This window comes from Triticum urartu, chromosome 6A, assembly GCF_056163025.1.
Source record: "Triticum urartu cultivar PI428250 chromosome 6A, HENAU_Tu73, whole genome shotgun sequence".
NCBI lineage: Eukaryota > Viridiplantae > Streptophyta > Magnoliopsida > Poales > Poaceae > Triticum > Triticum urartu.
The window spans coordinates 192301578-192310149 of record NC_141878.1 but is presented as its reverse complement, the minus strand read 5'-3'; the positions used below and the strand labels follow the sequence as shown (position 1 = coordinate 192310149).

The 8572-nt window shown below is 44.6% G+C and overlaps 1 long non-coding RNA gene across 1 annotated transcript; it reads left to right on the top strand.

Annotated features, from left to right (window-relative positions):
* Positions 1 to 4243: 4243 nt before the first annotated feature.
* LOC125512291 (uncharacterized) lies at positions 4244 to 7890 on the top strand. The gene is made up of 5 exons (XR_007285286.2): positions 4244 to 4623; positions 4707 to 4935; positions 5128 to 6135; positions 6340 to 6678; positions 7725 to 7890. It is a non-coding gene; the product is annotated as an uncharacterized LOC125512291 (long non-coding RNA).
* Positions 7891 to 8572: the final 682 nt, after the last annotated feature.

Sequence of the window (8572 nt, the reverse complement as noted above, 5' to 3'; positions counted from 1 at the left end):
GGAGAACCAAGCAACACTACATAAACAACACTTGCACACAAATAAAAAATACTCGCAACCCGACGTGTTAAAGGGGTTGTCAATCCCATTTGGGTAAAGACGCCAAAAATTGGCAAACAGATGTGAGAGAGTTGTAATAAATTGATAGATCAAACACCAAATAAAATAAATTGCAGCAAGGTATTTTTGTATTTTTGGTTTAATAGATATGCAAATAAAAGCAAACGAAAATAGATCACAAAGGTAAATATATTAAAGAAGAGACCCAGGGCCATAGGTTTCACTAGTGACTTCTCTCGAGAAAAATAGCAAACGGTGGGTAAACGAATTACTGATGGGCAATTGATAGAACTTCAAATAATCATGAAGACATCCAGGCAATGATCATTATATAGGCATCACATCCAAGATTAATAGACTGACTCCTACCTGCATCTACTACTATTACTCCATGCATCGACCGCTATCCAGCATGCATCTAGTGTATTAAGTTCATGGAGAAACAGAGTAATACAATAAGAACGATGACATGATGTAGACAAGATATATTTATGTAGAATAGACCCCATATTGTTATCCTTAATAGCAACGATACATATGTGTCGGTTCCCCTTCTGTCACTGGGATCAAGCACCGTAAGATCGAACCCATCACAAAGCACCTATTCCCATTACAAGATAAATAGATCAAGTTGGCCAAACAAAACCCAAATATCGGAGAAGAAATACGAGGCTATAAGAAATCATGAATAAAAGAGATCAAAGAAGACTCAAATAAATTTCATGGATAAAAAGAGATAGATTTGATCATAAACTCAAAGTTCATCTGATCCCAACAAACACACCGCAAAATGAATTACATCATATGGATCTCCAAGAGACCACTGTATTGAGAATCAAACGAGAGAGAGGAAGCCATCTAGCTACTAACTATGGACCAGAAGGTCTACAAAGAACTACTCACACATCATCGGAGAGGCACCAATGGACATCATGAACCCCTCCGTGATAGTGTCTAGATTGGATCTGGTGGTTTCTGGAACTTGCGGCGGCTGGAATTGATTTTCGTCGACCCCTCGGGTTTCTGGAATATTGGGGTATTTATAGAGTAAAGAGGCGGCTCGAGAGGCACCCGAGGTGAGCACAACCCACCAGAGCGCGCTTGGAAGGGCACGTCTGGGCTTCCAGGCGTGCCCTGGTGGGTTGTGCACTACTGGAATCTGGCATTTTGCCGTCTGCCTCCTCTTTGACGTCTGCCAGCTGATGGCAAAGAGGCTCTTTGCCGTCCGCTTTGAGTAAGCGGACGACAAAGAAATGGCAGATGTCAAAAGGCTATTTGCCGTCAGCTGCTTCTTTGCCGTCAGCCAGCTGGCGGCAAAGAACTAGAAGGCAGACGACAAAGAGCCAGGTGGGACCCATAGATTCTTTGCCGTCTGCCTGCTGGACCTTTGCCGTCCGCTGGCGGACAACAAAGAAAGGGCACAGCTAACGGCCGTCTCCCCCTTCTGCTATGCACGCCTAGCGGACGGCAAAGAACGTGCCCCCTCTCTGTCTCTCCGGCCCCACCCCCCTCTGTCTCTCCCCTCTCTCTTACTCCACCCCGTGCCCCCAACTCACCCGTGCCCACGCCCGCACCGCCGCCGCTGCCCCACCCCAGCGCAACACCACCCCGCCGCCCCGAAGCCCTGCGGCCCCGTCGCCACCACCGCCCGACGCCACCTCCGCCCGGCCAGCGCCACCCCGCCGCCGCCCAGATGCTGTCGCCGCCCCACCCCGCCACCTGGAGCCCTGCGGCCCCGTCGCCACCACCGCCCGGCGCCCCCTCTGTCTGGCCAGCGCCACCCCGCCGCCCGGAGCCCTGCGGCCCCGTCGCCACCACCGCCCGGCGCCCCCTCCGCCGCCGAGCAACCCCGGCGCCCCTGGGCCCTGCCGGCCTGCCGCAGACCGTCCCACCCCTGCCGCAGGTGAGCCTTGGCCGCACCCCTCTTCTCCTCTTTTTTTGTTTTTATGTTTTTTTAGTCTAGATTACTTTTAGTTTTGTTTTAGATTTAGTTTAGTTTAGATTACTTTTAGTTTGGTTTTATATTTATTTTAGTTTATATTACTTTTAGTTTTGTCTTAGGTTTAGTTTAGTTTTAGGTTTATGTTTAGTCATGAAAAAACTAACAATAATTAGAAGAAGAGGAGGAGGAGGAGAAGAATAGCTAGGTTTAGGTGTAGTTTTTTCCTGTTTTGTTTTAGGTTAATTAGTGCTAGGTTTAAGAAGAGGAAAAAGGAGAAGAAGAAGAAGAAGAAGAAGAAGAAGAGGAGGAGGAGGAGGAGGAGAAAGTAGTAGTAGTAGTAGTAGTAGAAGAAGAAGAAGAAGAAGAAGAAGAAAGAGGAGAGGAGGAGGAGAAGAAAGCTAGAGGAGAGGAGGAGGAGAAGAAGACCACCGACACCCCGAGCCGACCATGACCACCGACACCCCAACACCTGACACCTCGATCACCGACACCCCGACCCCAACCACCGACACCCCGACCCCGACACCCTGAGACCCCGACAATTGACACCCGACCCCCGACAATTGACACCCCGACCCCTGACCCCCGACACCCTGACACCACACCCCAACCCCGACCCCGACACCGGGACACCCCGACCCCGACACAACTGAAAGGATCGAGAAGAGGTGTCTAGAGGGGGGTGAATAGACTCTTAGCAAGAAAAGTTGCAGTTTTTGAATTCTTTAAGTTGAAGTGGAGTTTTGGCACAAGTTTAAACATTCCCAATACATAACAAGCAAGCATGACAAGAGTATATGAGCAGCGAAAGTAAATCATGCAAGTTGCAAGAATGTAAAGGGATGGGATTGGAGTGTGCAAACGCAATTGGAGACACGAAGATTTTTGGCGTGGTTCCGATAGGTGGTGCTATCGTACATCCACGTTGATGGAGACTTCAAATCACGAAGGGTAACGGTTGCGCGAGTCCACGGAGGGCTCCACCCACGAAGGGTCCACGAAGAAGCACCTTGTCTATCCCACCATGGCCATCGCCCACGAAGGACTTGCCTCACTAGGGTAGATCTTCACGAAGTAGGCAATCTCCTTGCCTGTACAAACTCCTTGGTTCAACTACACAATCTTGACGGAGGCTCCCAAGTGACACCTAACCAATCTAGGAGACACCACTCTCCAAAAGGTAATAGATGGTGTGTTGATGATGAATTCCTTGCTCTTGTGCTTCAAGTGATAGTCTCATCAACACTCAACTCTCTCTCATAGGATTTGATTTGGTATAAAGATGATTTGAGTGGAAAGCAACTTGAGAAAGGCTAGAGATCAAGATTTATGTGGTTGGAATGAAATATCTTGACCTCAACACAAGTGTAGGTGGTTCTCTCTCAGAAAATGTATGTTGAAAGTGTAGGCATATTCTGATGGCTCTCTCCACAAATGACGAGTGGGTGGAGGGGTATATATAGCCTCCACACAAAATCCAACCGTTACACACAATTCACCAAACTCGGTGGGACCGAATCATAAAACTCGGTCGGACCGATTTGGTTCATAATGTGACCGTTAGGCATTTTGGTGGGACCGATATGATCAACTCGGTGGGACCGATGTGCTAGGGTTAGGGTAAAGCCTTATCTCGGTTGGACCGATTACACAAACTCGGTGGGACCGATTTGGGTAATAAGCAAAACAAAGAGTTGGCCAAGCAAACTCAGTGGGACCGATTTCATATTTCGGTGAGACCGAAATTAATGCAATAGGCAACAGAGAGTTTGCAATCCTTTCTCGGTGAGACCGAGATCTCATTGGTGAGACCGAATTGATTAGGGTTTCTGACAGTGGCTATGTCAGGAGAACTCGGTGGCGCCGGATAGAAAGTTTCGGTGGGGCCGAGTTTGACTTGTGGTTTGTGTCGGTGTCAAAACCGGCGGATCTCAGGTAGGGGGTCTCGAACTGTGCGTCTAAGGCGGATGGTAACAGGACGCGGGGGACACGATGTTTACCCAAGTTCGGGCCCTCTTGATGGAGGTAATATCCCACGTTCTGCTTGATTGATCTTGATAATATTAAGGACAGTATAACTGTACCTAATCCCTGCCCTCACAGCGATTTTGTGTTTCTGTCCGTTCGATTTGGTGTTCTGCACGTTTTTGGCCGTCCGATCTTCGTTCTCTCGCTCGTTGGGCCAGCTGTCCTGGAGGGACGCTGCTCCGGTAGAAAAATCGGCGCATTCTTGTTCATCGGGCCTATCCAGCACGGTCCACGGCCCATCTATCGCTCGTCTCTGTCTCTCCCCCGACTAGCTCCTCCCAAACCCTATCCTAATTCCATCGCCGCCACCTCCACGACTCTCTCTCCCTCCCGATCTGCTCCGGCACTGTCCGCTCCCGAGTCTCTCCCTCTACGGCGCCGCTCTCCTTCGCCTTCCCATCGCTCTCCCTCTCTCATGGCGTGGACTAGCAGCGACGACGGGGAAGCCGGTGAAGATCTCCAAGAAGCAGGATGAGGGGGTGGTGCCCAAAAAGTGCGTCCCAAGGAACCCTGCGTGGGGCAGTGCTTCCTCAAGATCTCAACACTCGTCTCACCGACGACAACGCGCCCTGACAAATGGTCTTCATACGGAGGTCCACCTCATGTTGTATATTCGCTCATGGACTTATAGTTGAATCTCGGTAACTGAATTCATGGGGATTAATCTGTTTGCCAGGGAGGTGCTGTAGCACAAGGGGCAGCCGATCAGTGTGATCACAGATGGTGTGGATAAGAATGGGAAGCCACACAAGCTGCAGCCCTATTCCATCCCCACCAGTGAGCTGGGGGACTTTGGGCCTTCTGTACATCCGCCAACTGCCCCACCACAATTGATGACCACGATGCAGGGTGGCTGCGGTGCTCCATATCTTCTCCATGAGGTCTCAGGCTTGGTCATCCTCTAGGTACGATCTTAATTAGTCCTATGTAGTCATATTTGGATGATAGTACTTCACTTGACCACATATGGAATTACTGGATGCTATACAACTAATGGACTCTAGAACTTGACAATGAAATTATGGAATTACTGGATGCTAAACGTAATGAATTTATCCTGCATAAATCCTCGCCTTCCTCTTTTGTTTGTTATGCAGGGAAAAAAACAAGTAAAAAAATGATGCCTTCTCAGTTCTCATCGATCTGGTAGCGGCAAGTTCAATTCTGCAGCCTCGACCATTTCGGCTGCTCATCGAATTGTTTCGTGTTACACTGGTGCAAGCCGGAGAAAAGCCTACTCTGGATCCTATTGCAGTTGACATCTTCTTTGCGTTGCTTTCATCGGTGAAAATCCAGAACAAGAAGCACATATATGATGATGCATCACCGGCTGCCTCCACCGCTGTTTTCTCCTTAAACCTGTTTTCTCCACCTTTCCTTGCTGATTCACCAATTTGTAGGGAAATCAGTCTGCCAACTAGACTAGACACTTCAATTGATGTCACATATTGTTGTACAGAACCTACAATTTCTGTACATATAGAAACATCAGATTAGTACTTTTTTGGACACTGATTTCTCTTCTCTAACTGAAGCAAGTCTCTTATATTTACTGAAAGGTAGAACTAACCACTGATCCTTGACGTGAATTTCACATCGCTACTAAACTCTCTTTATATCTTTAGAATATGATTATCAGGAGATTATCTTCATCACAAATCCAAACAGCTGTTGAGATGCTAATATAATCAAGAAATTATCTGGGTTGACACATAAAAAATATATTAACTCCATCTGTTATCATGGTTGATGTACATGACTATATGCTCTCACCTTTTATGAAAAAACATGGGTTCCAATTATATGTCTGTCTTCCTATAAAGAGAACTTCCATATATGCAAATAATTAACATGTAACCCAGTTAACGAAGTTTTTCTTTTGAAGCTATCAGTCCATAAACTAACAAAATACACATGTAGAATTACCCCTTTTTCCTCCTCTTCGACCACACATCTGCTTGTCTGGATTCTCAACGGCATCAATCACCACATCCCCCGACAACTACGTCCATGGCTGCTTCTTTCCGTATGACCTTCTCCCTGTTGTCCTCCTCCCAAGCCAGCAGTCATGGCATCCCCAAGCAACATAAGCCAGCAGCAACAAGGTAAGGACCCTCACCCCGTTTCCTCTCTACAGTTTGTTTTGCTCAGATTTTGCTTTTCGGTTCTTACTGTTGATGGAGACATGTGTTTATTTATGTTTCGAAATGAGACTCCTAATTACATTTATATCAGAAATTGTTTGTAACCATTTCGCAGTTTTGATTGGTTGCTATGGCAAAGTTGTTAATTATATGTTTTGTTTGCAGCAACCAATCTACAAACTGAGGATTTCATCCCATCGCCCTTTGCTAGGAACCAGGTTTCATTGTATCCACTATATCACCTCGCTTGTTTGTTCATTTCATATTTAAATATGTTATCCAATATGAACAATCCAGTCATTTTGTATGTTGTTTTCTTGCCATTCTATGCTAATATTATTATTTGTTCAGATGCTTATTTTTTTCTCTGAAATGGCATGATCCCCATCAAAACAAACTATGTGAATTGTTAGGTAATTAAGTTCAAACTGTGAGCCGGAGCGCGAGAGATCGCCACCGTTATTGCCTCTACTTGCGCAGCCTACTGCATGACCGCAACCCCTGGTACATACCTATTACCGAATAATACACATGAATGTGAGATTTTCCTACCTTATTTCAATTCAGTTTGAGGTTGCATTTTTTGCTGGTTTGTGAGAATATCTCGAGTCAGATAAGGCATGTCAAAATGGGTGATTAAGGTACTTCTATTTTCAGGATTTTAACAAGGCTGCCTGGTTTGTCACACTTTTAAATGAAAATCAGAAAATGATAATTACAAATGATGGACAAAATCCTTAATTTAATATGTATAGCCTCTTTGTCTGAATTAAGACCAATGCTTACTGATTGAATGGTGTCAACACGTTGGTATCTATCAATTGGCTGTAATGCTGCCCCATTAGATATTCTGAGCTTATTTTTAGCTTGCACATTTTTGTTTCTTTCTTAATTTAAGGCGGCATAGGTTTCCGTGAAAGAGGATCTTACAAATTGGATGCCAATATTTTTTATCAAAAGATTCTTAAATTTCACGTACCATCAAGTGACTGGTTTGCGATCTTCCACACATTACTTTAGGTATCTCTTTGCCACAAAATTCGGTAAATTTCTTGTGAACTTATTTTGATATTTTGTTGTGTCTTAAAAGCAATTGGCTAATTTTACTCCAGCGTTAGCATGTGGAAGGTATCGTAATTATTACGGGCACATCTACATTCATGCACATACACTGAGCTTTAATCACTTCATGCAATTCTCATTTGATATAGTAAGGACAGTTTTGTAAACGACACTCAATTATGATTCTGATTCGATAGATGATGTTCTCTTACGGATATTAGCAAAAATGTTATGTAGGTAATGTTGTTATTATTGTTTCCTTCATCAACATACACCACGTTATTTACAGAGCAATTATAACTGTCTTATACTTCTCCTTGGGACACTGCTTATGTATTTATTTCTTCAATTGATTTGCCTTACTAATAGTATTTTGTTTGTATTTCGATGTAAGCAATTGTAAGTCGGTTAACATGTAGCACAACTTGAGACATTGTTTCACAACCCACTGGCATTTGATATTGAGCTTACGGCTTTTATTATTGTAGATCGGATGGAATTTTACGACCTCAAATCTGAGCAAGTGCACATTCACGCATCTATCCTGGTGCAATGCAAGAATACTTGACCGTTATAATATGATGATGTAGTGTAATTGTATCACTGGCCAGAACGCATTGAGATTTTCTTGATAATATATTGGAAGTTCTGAAATATTTGTACTGCCTATTTTCTTCTCTCGAGTATTCCTAATGTCTTTCCTCTATCTTTCCTCAATATTCTATTTTGTAGCTATCGTGATGTGAACCTTTGCGGGAGATGCCACAATCCATATCAATCATCCTAATTCATATCTCCTAATTCATATCTCATGCGCTTAATACTGCTTAATATCACAACTCGAATATTAGACGCGAAGGAAAAACTCAAAATATTTCTTTTCTGCCTAAATACCAAAAACTCAAAATATTTCTTTTCTGCCTAAATACCATTATGGAGGAGACAAGCACAATATTTGAAAGCTTTGTAAACAAATGTATACAAGTTACTTTTATTCCTAACAACTAAGAGCCAAAATAGACGGGCGCAGCAATGCGCGCCATCTATGATCTAGTGAGTATTACAAGAGTTGATCTACCACGAGATCGTAGAGGGTAAACCCTAGAAGCTAGCCTATGGTATGATTGTTGTCCTACGGACTAAACCCTCCGGTTTATATAGACACCGGAGGAGGCTAGGGTTACACATCGTCGGTTAAAGGGAGGAGATCTACGTATCCGTATTGCCAAGCTTGCCTTCCACGCCAAGGAGAGTCCCATCCGGACACGAGACGAAGTCTTCGATCTTGTATCTTCATAGTTCAACAGTCCGGCCAAAGAATATAGTCCGGCTGTCC